Source organism: Anarrhichthys ocellatus, unplaced genomic scaffold (genome assembly GCF_004355925.1).
Source record: "Anarrhichthys ocellatus isolate YVR2014 unplaced genomic scaffold, GSC_Weel_1.0 scaffold4, whole genome shotgun sequence".
In the NCBI taxonomy this organism is placed as follows: Eukaryota; Metazoa; Chordata; class Actinopteri; order Perciformes; family Anarhichadidae; genus Anarrhichthys; species Anarrhichthys ocellatus.
The window spans coordinates 2,513,762-2,526,336 of NW_022280034.1; the positions used below are offsets into that span (position 1 = coordinate 2,513,762).

A 12,575-nucleotide genomic window follows, 5' to 3' on the forward strand; every position below is an offset into this window, starting at 1 on the left:
TTAGTGGGACAGAGATATCTGACTGTTTGAAGGCTGCAGTCAGTCGCTCAGCACACAGTTTCCTCCTTAGTCTGAAGAAAGGATGGAGAAATCCTTTGAAACACAGCTGAGGTCTTCCCATTGAACTGTGTTTCACAAGCCCTGAATGCATGAAGAGTCCCTGCATTGACGTCAGTATCTTCTCAGGATGCGGCCTATTTCAAGCAGTTATGGTGATTTTAAAGGTTCTGTTTGTCCAGCTGTTATTTTGATCAACATAATTGGAGTGTATTATCTTCTGTCTTCACTTCTCTCTGTACATCCATAGAATATTAAATATGGGAAATGATGTACAGAAATCCTTGGATTATTGCAAAAAAAAGAGCTAGCAGTCATCTTGAGCCCTGATTCATTCTGCAAAAATAACTAACACGTTGCAAAGATTGTCCTACAAAGTCAATACTATAAGCCAACTCTCGCAAATTCTGTTACAGAGTGAAACGTATCACTATTGGGACTAAAAGCAATGATTATTTTGATTTTTTTAACTATTATGAATTGTTTGATCTACAAAATGTTAACGTCTTCAAAAAAGCTGCAATAAAAATTGGTCCACTGTCACAAAAATGTTAACATGGTGGGATTAGCAAGCTAATGATAGCACGCTAACCAGCCAGCCGCTAAATGAGCTGTGCTGTGACTGTGGCTGTGCCGATAGACGCTGTGGGGAGAGAGGCGATGAGCGGCTGAGTTCACACTCTTTTATTTCGTGATGTAGATTAGTACCCAACGCTCGACTCTATCTCAGAATCAGACTCGCAAGATTAGGACCGATTTAAAACTGTAGGTGGCATTTTGAGCCATTTTCAACCATGAAATGCAGATTTTTTTATAAATTTGATAAGAAATGTCAACATTAACACCAGCATTAATGTGTTTCATCAAAGTACAGTTATATAGTTTACAGTTTATAGCTTAAAAACATGTTTAAGTATGTAGTTACTCTTTAATTTACTGTCAGTTGGCAATCAATTGATTAATTGGCTCATTATTTCAATACTAATCATTGTTTATTTGATTAATAATCATATATGTTGATTACAAAAATCATGCTTATTAAAAATAATGTAATATATTATTCTAATCATATAAAATGATTATATTATATAATCATTTTTGATCAATTATATTAAAAAATCATGCTATTGATCAAATAAAATAAACATTAATATAATATATAAACTCCTATTTACGCAACAGATAACTAACACCAGTCGTGTCCTTTTCACAAAGTCTTTAACATCGTCTTTATTGTTACCTATTAAGGTGGACTAATCTAACCTTCCCGCAGGGCGGAGGAGGAGGAGGAGGAGGAGGAGGAGGAGGAATAATGAGTTTGAGCGCAGCGGTGATGAAGTCCATAAATAAGGAAAGCAGAAAGGTTCAAGGCAGGAGATGTTCCGCATTCCCCACCCGGACATGTCTCGGTGTGTACAGTCTGTGCTTTACAGTGGTGGTCCTGCAGAGAGCGGTAGATCGTTTTAATACGAGCCTCCCCTTACTGTACAGCACATAAGCGGAGGGAGGAGCGACCGTGTAGTATTTCTTTTTTTTGTGTGTGTGTGTGTGTGTGTGTGTGCGCGCTCCTTCTTCTCTCCCTCCTGTCGTTGCAGCCCAGCCAAACGCTACTGGAAGGCAACGCAAAACCAGGGGGAACAAACTGCTCATTTTAACGCAACAACAACAACGAAAAGAGGCTTTTGTAGGAAGGAGCTGCGAGGGGAGGGAAGCGTAATTGTGGCAGTGCGAGGCGCAGCAGCAGCTTTAGCAGAGGACCCGGAGCTTCGGAGTGAGAGAGGTCTTTTGGGGGGAGACGTGGAGCCCTACACACACACACACACACACACACACCGCTACACTTCAGCAGAAAACCCGGAGGAGCCACGCTGACCTTTTCCCCGCTTCGTTTCCACACCAAATGCTCTAAAATATCCAACCCTCGAACTGGTGTCCAAGACCGCGTGAGCGTGGAGGGGGTTAACCGACGGTAAGTGTCGCCACCACAGCGTGCTCTGTGTGTGTGTGTGTGTGTGTGTCTGCGTGTGCGTGTGCGCGCAGTCGGTGCTAGCATCAGTAGCCCGGGCTGGTTTTGACAGATCGGATCGGCAGCCAAGGTAACTCTGCACACGGTGTACTGTACAGCAGGCACAGGGTCTGACCGTGTTGGGCTGCAGCCATTCCGCCATAACTGTTGACGTTCGTCTCAGGTTAGTTGTCATTGAAGCGGTAACGCAGCCGGATGTAACGTGAACTGTACAGCGGTCATGCTGCCTCTTTTTTATTATTCATTTATTAGTGTGTGATGCTTTCACTATGTGCTGCACACAGGCCCCAACTTGGATCGTTGCCTGCAGCTGCACTCTTCGCGCGCGCGTGCACGGTCCAAATTACGCGTGCATACGTGCACACCCACAGAGGCAGGATCGATACAAGATCGCCAGCTATGATACATTACATTACATTACATTACAGTCATTTAGCAGACGCTTTTATCCAAAGCAACTTACAAGAAGTGTATTCAACATCGGTTTTCGAGAGAACTACTAGTCACCAGAAGTAATAAGTGCATGTCCTTTCCTCAAACAAGCATAAACCAGAGCCAACGTACAGTGCAGAAACAAACGAATGCAATAAGTGCCACAAACTAATATAAAAACAATAAGTGCAATAAGCTAGTATGAATACAATAGATGCTAAGCGGAAGGGTAGGCCTTCTTGAAGAGGTGAGTTTTCAGCCTGATGAAAGATGGGCAGCGACTCTGCCGTCCTGACGTCAGTGGGGAGTTCATTCCACCACTGTGGGGCCAGGACAGAAAACAGCCGCGAGGTAGCAGAGTGAAGTGGTCGGGCCGGGGTGTAGGGCTTGACCATGGCCTGGAGATAGGAAGGAGCTGTTCCTTTCACTGCCCTGTAGGCTAGCACCCGAGTCTTAAACTGGATGCGGGCTCTTACAGGGAGCCAGTGTAGAGAACAGAGAAGGCAAGTTGTGTGGGAGAACTTGGGGCGATCGAACACCAGGCGAGCTGCAGCTTTCTGGACAAGCTCCAGAGGTCTGATGGCCGACGCCGGGGCTCCGGCAAGTAGTGAGTTGCAGTAGTCCAGGCGGGAGATGACAAGAGCCTGGATTAGCACCTGCGCCGTCTCATCAGTGAGGAAGGGGCGAATCCTCCTGATGTTGTAGAGCAGGAATCTGCAGGAGCGTGTAACCGATGCAATGTTTGCTGAGAACGACAGTTGGTCATCCAGGGTCACACCCAGGTTTCTCGCAGTCAGAGTTGGTGTCACCACGTTATCGTCAATGGTGATGGACAGGTCTCGGTGCGGGCAACCCTTCCCCGGGAGGAACAGTAGCTCGGTTTTGTCCAGGTTGTGCTTGAGGTGGTGTGTCGTCATCCACTTCGAGATGTCAGCCAAGCACGCAGCGATGCGGCAGCGATGCGGCAGCGGTGATACAGCCGTGATGCATAGGGAGTGGGATATAGGGGGCCTTTCAGTTCAGCTACTTGACCCTGATTCATGTCGTCCTCATGTTCTCCTTGAGGCGTAGGAGCGGATGCATGCATGCATTCTAGTTTTAATAACAGCAGCAATATCTATGTTTATAATAGCATTGATCCAGATCTAATGTAAGGGTGCAATGAGAGCGAAACACACCCTACAAGTCAACTTGCATCTGCTCATCTTAAAACCCTCTTCATCAAAGTCAGTGTTTTGAAAAAATTGTCTCATCAGCATTCGTAATAGTTTTGTGTATGACGGTCCACGTGAGACTCACAGACCGGCTTTTAGAGTCATTTTTGTTGTTGTTGTTGTTGTGTTTTTGCTTGATGGTGACACCCCCGATGAATGCCCCGTGCATCCCCAGATAATCATTGTTATCAGACAATGTGTATCACATATTGCTAATATCGGAACAAAGTGTTCTGGAGAGGCACAATGTGCACTGCATTAGAACTATCTGTGTCTGGTATTGAATTACCACAGACGCTCTGACTCCGTTGTATAACTGTGTGTGTGTGTGTGTTTTAGATAAACATGCCTTCAAAATACAGTACAATAGGGTGGGCTTTCTGCAACAAAGACAACATTGCCCAGGAAGTTGCCTTGACGTAACCGCGCTGATTACGAAGGAACTGAAATGCCTGATGTGGCCAAGAATCACTTTCCTAATACAGCCCGGTGGTCCCATAGCCCCGCCTGACCGCTGACAGGCAGCTCTCACACGTAATCATTCACTTAGACCATGTGAAAAAATAATCTCAGTGCAGCAGATCGGGAGTATAATGGTGACAGTTTGTGTGCGAAGTCCCTCATCACAACATTTTAGCGCTGCAATAATTAAATCACTCAACGTAACCGCTCTGCCCGGAGCCTTTTCAGGGTCTCCTTACTCAGTCGCGCTCACTTTCACAGTGGTGTCTTGAACCGCGCTGATAGTAAGTGACAGTCTAAAAAGCCGTATGCTCTCGCAGTTTGAATCCATCAAGCTGGCAACAGAAGCGTCTCCTCTGGCACGCCGAGGCTTCTTTCAAAAGGCGCAGAGTATGGATTTTCCCATCAACGTGGTAAACAGCGAAAACTGTAATTAGTTTTTGACTCTTAGATGTCTAAATTATTAGACTTGAGATGTCTTTTGCAAGTAGGGTAGGATATCGGCTCATTTATTCCTCCAAAAGTGCTCAAGTGCAAAGGTGCCTGAGTAGAGTGCGTACACCTTGACTCATAAATAATGTTCCTGTGTTTATTATGTAAATGTCTGTGGTGCTAAACCCCTACGGAGTCTCAGGATTCCTCACTAAACCGGACTGAAACTAAGCTAATTTATGTTCGGATCAGCTGGTGTGGCCCCAGGTGCCCACTGTTCATTAATCATTAGCCCTCCGTTTAAATCGCAGAGTTCTCTCCCCGGGTTGATTATTAGCCCTGGACAAATCCAGCAGTGGAGTATAAACATTTTCTCCACGGAGAGGATTTTAAGTAGACCAAGTGTGGGCTCCGGAGCTCCAGAGAGGGCATAAACCTGTGCAAACAAAGCTCTTCCATCAGAAACAAAATAACTCAGAGAAACACTGAGCTAACAGGGTTTGTACATGCGAGGACACACAGACGGTGGATGGGTGTAGCCCCATGTGACCCGGTCTTCCCTTTTTCTCCCCTCCTCTCCTTCCTTTCTCCCCTCTAACTGTTGGCTGGGGCTCCTTCAGGGGGCCAGAGGTGACCTTCAGTCCCAGCAGCAAAGCACCCCATCGGGCCTCTCTTTTTGTGACCCTGTCTTTCGTCCTGGCCTCCTCACTCCTTCTCCCCTTCCCCCCCTCCCCGTCCCACCCCTCTCTCTCCCTCTCTCTCTTCTACTTCCATCCTCCCCTCCAGTTCCCGCATGGCGGGGCAGCAGCGCTTAATGCGCAGACACGTACAGCGTTCCCTTATATAACTTGGGCTGTGCAGCTGATGTCCTGGCCCTGTATGTGCTGTATAATGATGTCAGAGCTGTCTGGAGAGACAGAGGGCATGCTGGGTAGGCCAATATGTCAAGAGCTATTCCTGAACCGAGTCTGGTGAGCGGGGTGATCCGGGGATTTTCCTCCTCTCTCTCTCAGGATGCTCTTGGAAGCTAAGTGGAGATGCATTTGATTAGATGTTTGTTTTGTGTGTTAGTTTTAATGAAACGTGTGTGAACGACACGAGGAATGAGGAATGTCCTCGACATGGCAGTTATTGTCCTGAGGGAGCGGCCTCATTGTTTGCCCATATGTCAAGCCGAATACCTCTGGACGTCACTGCCCTGGTTTCACATGTTTCTGGCATTTTTTCAAACAGGCTTCTTAGACCAAAGGTGACATATCTGCAGCTGATTATCAGACGTTAGCGTCACAGTCGGACTTCTTTAATGTTGCCGTTTCCTCCATGACCTCACATCCCAGAATAACACGCCTGTTATTGTCTTACCTTTTACTTTCCGCTTGACCTCAGCCGACCGTTGCTCATCCAGTGGAAGCCGGGGGTCCGAAGGTGCTTCGCCACGACGTCTGTGTTTTCGCCTATGACTAATTAGATTATAGCACACACCCATATGATATAGACTCGTAGGTTGTTTCACGGGATCTGTTCAGCCGGGGTGAATGCAGCCGACCACAAGAAGTCATCTGATCATCACGGGTTTCTGCACGGGCTAATAGATTTTGTGGCAGAGTAGAGTATAGCTTGTGTTAGAAACATACTGCGTTTAGACACACAAAGCCATCTTTTATCAAAAGGCACTTGTATAGAAGTGTTTAATTCCGTTTATTTCTAGTTCAGCAAATACATCAGCCTCTTTATGCGTCGAGAGATCGCTCAGATGACAATCAGGCGTCTTCGTAGATGCCTATATATCTATGTGCTTACCAATTAATAGAGTCATTGCCTCAGGGCCACCTTCTTCTCACAGACATCCTCTTGTTTCCACCAAATCCAGTGCTGATGAGCAACATGCAGTAGGTGCAACTTGTTGCTTTCAGTGTTTACTCCTCAGCCGACACTTTAACTGTCTCTCAGGACTTAAACTTTCACTGTTTAATCCATCACCTACACTTCAACTTCAATCGGACATACTGGCCGAGGGGCGTCGCTGGTCCGACTTGTAGGGGGCGCTAGCGAGCCATTGTTTTACACAGAAAGATGCATTCTTTTTCAGATGGCTATTTTCACCAGGCCTGACAAGTCCCCAAAATTTGGTGAGTTTTCATGCATGGCAAGTCCTCCAAAAATACGTACGTTTACCTAAACGTTAGAATAACAATAGGGCCTCGCCTGGCCCGACGTTGTCGGTTGCTCGGGCCCTAATAAAGTAATACTATTTAAAAAAGAGAGAGTGACGAGAGCTGAGCAATGGTTTCTGCTGGGGTACACCACTTGGACAAACCACGCGCAGAACTGCAGTACACCATAAATACTAGAACTAGTAGTAACTAATTTAAGTACATTTGATCAATGTATTGGGGAGAAGGACTGACTGGAGGAAGTTCACTGCTGCTAATATCTGGCATGCAGAGTAATGAGTTGTGTCCTCTCGCCGGCAGCTCCATCCTCATTGTCTGAGGATGAGGCTAACCTTTCAGTGTGACGTCGCGGAGGGTTTTGTGTTTCACGCGGAGGCCCGTTGAGCTCCACCGCTGATAAGCACGCTGTCGTGGTGAACATGACAAGCGATTATCAGTGCACTCTGCGCCGGTCTTCCCACAGAACACTGGGGGTGGAACACACAAAACACATGACGTCACATGTCAGCCGGCGTGCTCCAAGTTTGTGACCGTTTCTTTTTTCTATGCCCAACTCTTTCGTTTTTCTCTCAGTAGGTTAGGTTTCACTTTACTCTTTAGTCGGTGGTTTCCTCTCTCTATTCCTCAGTAGCATTGGACGGTTGTCTCTCTCTGCTTCTCTCAGCCAGCTTCCAGATTACCAGGGAAAAATAATAATCTGTAAAATAGCCTTCATTGTCCAGAGAGAGAGAGTATCAAGGCTGTTTTACACTTCTTCTTTATTAGTCAGCTTGGCTCTGCCTGCGTTCAACTGGAGCCACTCACAACTGGCTTTTCATCAACGGGAACACTTGGCACCGAGAGGTTTATTTTTGCCAGGGTGAAGCGGAGCACTTTACGAGGACATCCCCTCTCTCTCTCTCTCTCTCTCTCTCTCTCTCTCTCTCTCTCTCTCTCAATTTATGCGGTGGAATAGAAATTAAGCCATTACACATTTGCAGACATATTAAACAACCAGTTCCCCTGACAATAAAGTGGCTGCTTTTTTTCCTACTCTGTCATAAACACTGAGGCGTTGTGTCGTACTGAGGGATTCCCTTCATGTGGATTCGAGATTAAACTGGCAATAACAATTTCAGCATCTGTGCCCCTGGGGGCAGAAGATAATCAGTTTATAATCAGAGAGTTCCCAAGAGGAATTAATGTGTCTGATTATGAGTTAGTCTGTATGTGGGCGTTAGTGACAAGAGAATTTAAAACAAAAGTAATAGAAAATAATTAAAGATTGGCTCTTTTGTTTTGGTAGCTGCAGGGTTATCTTTGTTGTATATGTACCTGTACATATATCATATATCTATATGTCAATAGTACTAGTAGTAATGATTATTTTCATCTTTTTTTTTACTTGATTGAATAATTGTTTGAAAAATATCCAAAAACAAGTTCCCAGAGCCTAAGGCAACATCTTCAAATTGGTTGTTTTTTTGTAATCAAAAGTAAAAAATCCTTCGATAATCCATTTACACATTTGATTAAGAAGCTTGAAAGAGAATGTTTGAGCTTTTTGTTTGACAAATGTGATCATTGTTTCAGCTCTAAAGTACACTTTACAGTGTTGTACTTTGCTGTATTGTGTGTATGCATAGAACACCGTTCTACCACAATCAACCACCTCCTAAAGGCAAAGGTACGCACGCTTAATGGCTTCAATGATTTAGTCGATTGTGGTAAAACACATCTGATACGAGGCAAAACAATAAATCTGTTATACTCTTTGGAAGTTTCCCATGCTTCAGCATACTATTGCTGAGGTAATGAATAACTCTGAGCAAAGAGATGTTCTGTTTATAGGTCAAAGTTCATAACTGTGGGGGGGGAAAATCCATAAGTACACAATATAACGCTCTTTGCTTGCTGCTGTTGCAATGTTTAATAGGTTTTCTTTTTTTGGAAACGAGGGTTTGAGATGATCTTAAACATCTCTCAAACTGGAGTCATGCTTCAGGACATTAGGATGGACTCGTTCCAACGCCTGATGGTTTGGCAGGTTTCTACAAAACTCCACTTCATCATTGCGTTTTCTTTGGGCACCACACATGCTATAGCTACACCTATAGTACTTTGGCTATGAATTAGCTGCGTAATTACAAGACCAAAATGGAGATCTTTGGTTATACAGTTGGCTTTCAGAATAGAAACATGTTTGTTTTCATTAGACAGTGTAGAACTGTGTCGGGGGTGAATGAGGCTGTGGTATGCTACGTGCATATACAGCTATACAGCAACACCACCAGTCGTGTTCATTCATTTAAAACGCGACATAATGAAACTATTATTAATATGCAGTATAGCAAACTCTCTCAACTGTTTATCCACTAATACTAGCTAACTACTTCAACTGTATACTAGCTAACTGTTTCAACGGTTTATCCAATAACGGGTACAGATATGTCTTAATATTATATCTATATCTGGTAAGGCTATTATTATTATTACTATTACACATTGAAAGAAGTCATTCAAGCTTTGGGATTGTGCTTTCGGCCTTATTGCGGTTTCAATACGTTCAGGTACGGCAGGTCATTTCTTTCTCGCAGTTATTGCACAGCTCTCCTATTCATTTACTGCAAGCTGCTTCCTCAGTTGAAGAATGGCCTAGATTTGGGTCACATGTCTGGTTTCCACAGCGGTCGAGTCACAACTCCATCTGACTGGGGCAACAAGTGTGAACGCATGTGTGAGATATTCCCCTGGCAGAAGAATTAGACTTTGGTTTATATTATGACTGTCTGTGAGGTTAAAGATCGCCTCAGAGTTTAGTTGGGCTCCTTTGAAGTGTGACCCAATCTCCACTGGGCCTCTCCGTTACTGCCCACCAGGCACTTTTCTGTTTCAGGAAACTTCTTTTTCTGACATCACTTCCAAGCTGGTCTCTGTTTTCCTTCCTCTGATTATTTTGAGTGCATCGCTTTTTAGAGAAAGTAGCCGGGCCACTTGTTGAGTCAGGGTCAGTGCATTTTGTTCACACTCTGTCCCTTCTTTGTGTGGACGTCGGAGTGGAGAATAGTTAGACGTTCAATCTGTGATCGCATAATGATGGTGGCGGAAGTTGTTTGCCATTGTCTCACAGCTGCAGGTGACACGTTGTGGTTTGCGGAGGGGCATGTTGGTGACAGGAAACCTGTTCGACAGTTGAGGCTTTTGTGCTAAAGCAGCGTGTGATACAACTCTATTTATCTGTCACCTTCTCTTGTTTATTACCTAAAGTTTCTGCACACTTACACAAACGTGTGCACTTGTCATTTGAGACCGTTTTCTCAGTTATCTCAAAGAAAAGACACGATCATTGTGATTAACATACATTTGAGCATTTAGCATGTGATTTTGATTGCTTCGTTTGATATTGAAACATGTATGTTTGTCCATGTCTCTGTGTCCTTGTGGCAGATGCAGAAGCCTCACCATAAACAGCAGCACTTGAGAGGCATGTTTCACCTTCAAGTGATGCTAAGAAGGAGCAAAGTGACCTTTTATTTAATCCTAAGCAACTCCACAGGCTTCACACGCTGATGCTTGCTGTTCGTATGGATCTAACCTCTGAAACCTGCTTTTACAAATTGCTGTGCAGCCATAGCAAACTAAATATCTTTGGTGCTTTTTCTTTGGGAATATGTCAGCTTGGGATGTTTGAAATAATAACCGGCATTTTGAATACATTTGCTGACATTTTAGAGACAAATCAATTCATGTTCATTAGTTGCAGTCCTGATTATATGAGACTGTCAGACAGCTTTGAATGACAGAATTTTCCCACCATTAAAGAGAAGATAAAATGGGAAAATTATTAAGGGGGTTAATCAATTATCATTGATTAAGTGTGGTTAACTTTTATACATGTACTTCATTCATTTAAATCGTTTGGAATTCTTGCTTTGGAGTGATTAATGTGTTGAGGGTGTGAGTCATGTGAAAGGTGTTTACTGGATTATTGAAAGGGAAAGTTGTTGAGCTTTAGCAAATGATCAAACAAAAGACAGTGTGCACTCTGCCCTTCATAAAAAAACAACGAATAAAAACAATTAAATCCCCGTGAAAACTGCTACTGTACGAGGACATTCTGTCACTCATGAACACTCTGAAAGTACTAGCTTGGGAGCAATGTGGAGCATGTAAACAATCATTAACGTATCGCTATGAAAAGCCCCCTATCCTACACATAAGCTAGGTATTGTTGTCCAACCTGAACGCATCATTAATCCAGGGATTTACTCTGAGGTTTACCTGAGCCAGGCAGTGTGTTTCATCTCTACCTGTTAGTGTTGCTACCAGCCAAGGGAAGGGCTGGCGAGCTACGCACTGGGAGGTCCAGAATGCCAAACTAATGCCAAGCGCCCCGAGGCTGTGTGTGTGTGCGTGTGTGTGTGTGCGTGTGTGTGTGTGTGTGTGTGCGTGTGTGCGTGTGTGTGCGTGCGTGTGTGCGTTTGTCTTTGCAAAAGTATCAAGAGACTTGCTGATCTGGCAGGCGAACACATTCCCCATCTGAGTTGTCTCAACTGCAGCCAATCAACAATCTCTGGCCCACAGGAGACACTAACATAGTCTGAAATTATTTTGTAACATCGCTTCTTTTACACACTTGCATGTGGCGCGAGCGTGTGTCGCGTGTTAATTCTTCTGCGTGCATGTGCGTGCTAGGCCGCGTGAGAGCAATGCATCGCTGCAGCGTCTCCCCATGTGTTTGGTGTTAGAGGACGAGCTCGTGTTACCTCCTGCATAGCTGGCCCGGAGAGCAGGAAACCCAATAGGCAAAGTGTGAAGCCATCACCCTGTGATTAGTCTTACAGTATCACAGTGCAGTAGCTTTAGCGTGGCAACGCCGGGTACACAAACCCGGGGAAGTTGCATGCAAGCTTTGCACACATGCCAATAATACAGCTGATATGCATGCACTTACAAACGAGCACTCGCACCCGCAGAGGCACACGCACACACGTGCATGTTCACACGCAGTCGGCTATTCTTGGTGAAGATGTTATCAATCAGGCTCGTACAGATCACCACTCCTGAAGAACACATGTTGCGTTACGTTCTCTGTGTTTGCACAGTACCGCACAGAGGGATATACACAAAGGCACTTACAGTTCATCTTTATCCCGAGCCAGCTCTGTGTTTGTACAGCTCTGTCTAAACTGTCTGGAGTGAGTGTTTAATGCCGAACCCAACAACTGTTTGACTTTGTTCAATGCAGGACGGCGCTCAGGGAGCAATAGGCTGCCGACAGTCCCGTGTAACTGGAACAACTTCCATATCAAAAACCACTGTTGGTCATTTATTACAGCAATATACTTTGCACTTGTTTTGACTTTCACACGCGGAATTTGTGTGTTTTGATGATGCTTTTTTTTTCGAAAGCACTGCTTCAGATGATAATGTTTTGTTAAAATTGAACACAGTGTTGTGCTCCACCCAGGCCAGTTGTTTGTTACTTGATCACAAAGCATCTTAATCATTCCATAAACCTTATTAGACTAAACAAGATTAAAAGATAATTACAAAGGTGTGAAAATGAACAGTGGAAATAATCAAATTGACCTCGCGGAGCATTCATAGAGGATTTGGCTGCATGCCGGCCCGGGCTGACCGGCAAAAGACTGACAAGCTGGCCCCCGAGAAGAGGCTCCAAACGCTGCTTGTGTTCGCGCTGTCGTGTCCCTGACCCGGGCTCCAGCTGGTCTCCAGAGAGAGAGAGAGAGAGCTCTCCCTACTTCCACATCTGTAGTCCTCTTCGAGAGAGAGAGA

General features: G+C 44.8%; 1 protein-coding gene across 4 annotated transcripts in view; it reads left to right on the forward strand.

The window, feature by feature from the left end:
• The first annotated feature begins 1,458 nt into the window (after positions 1–1,458).
• The window catches only part of thrab (thyroid hormone receptor alpha b), a 113,705-nt gene continuing 102,588 nt past the window's right edge, over positions 1,459–12,575 (forward strand). For 3 of the 4 annotated variants that reach the window (XM_031844271.1, XM_031844270.1, XM_031844272.1), the window contains exon 1: positions 1,460–2,026. The gene's annotated coding sequence lies outside the window, so the exon portion shown is untranslated. Of the gene's footprint in view, positions 2,027–12,575 lie in introns of all 4 variants that reach the window. The other variant, XM_031844274.1, reaches the window with a different exon arrangement.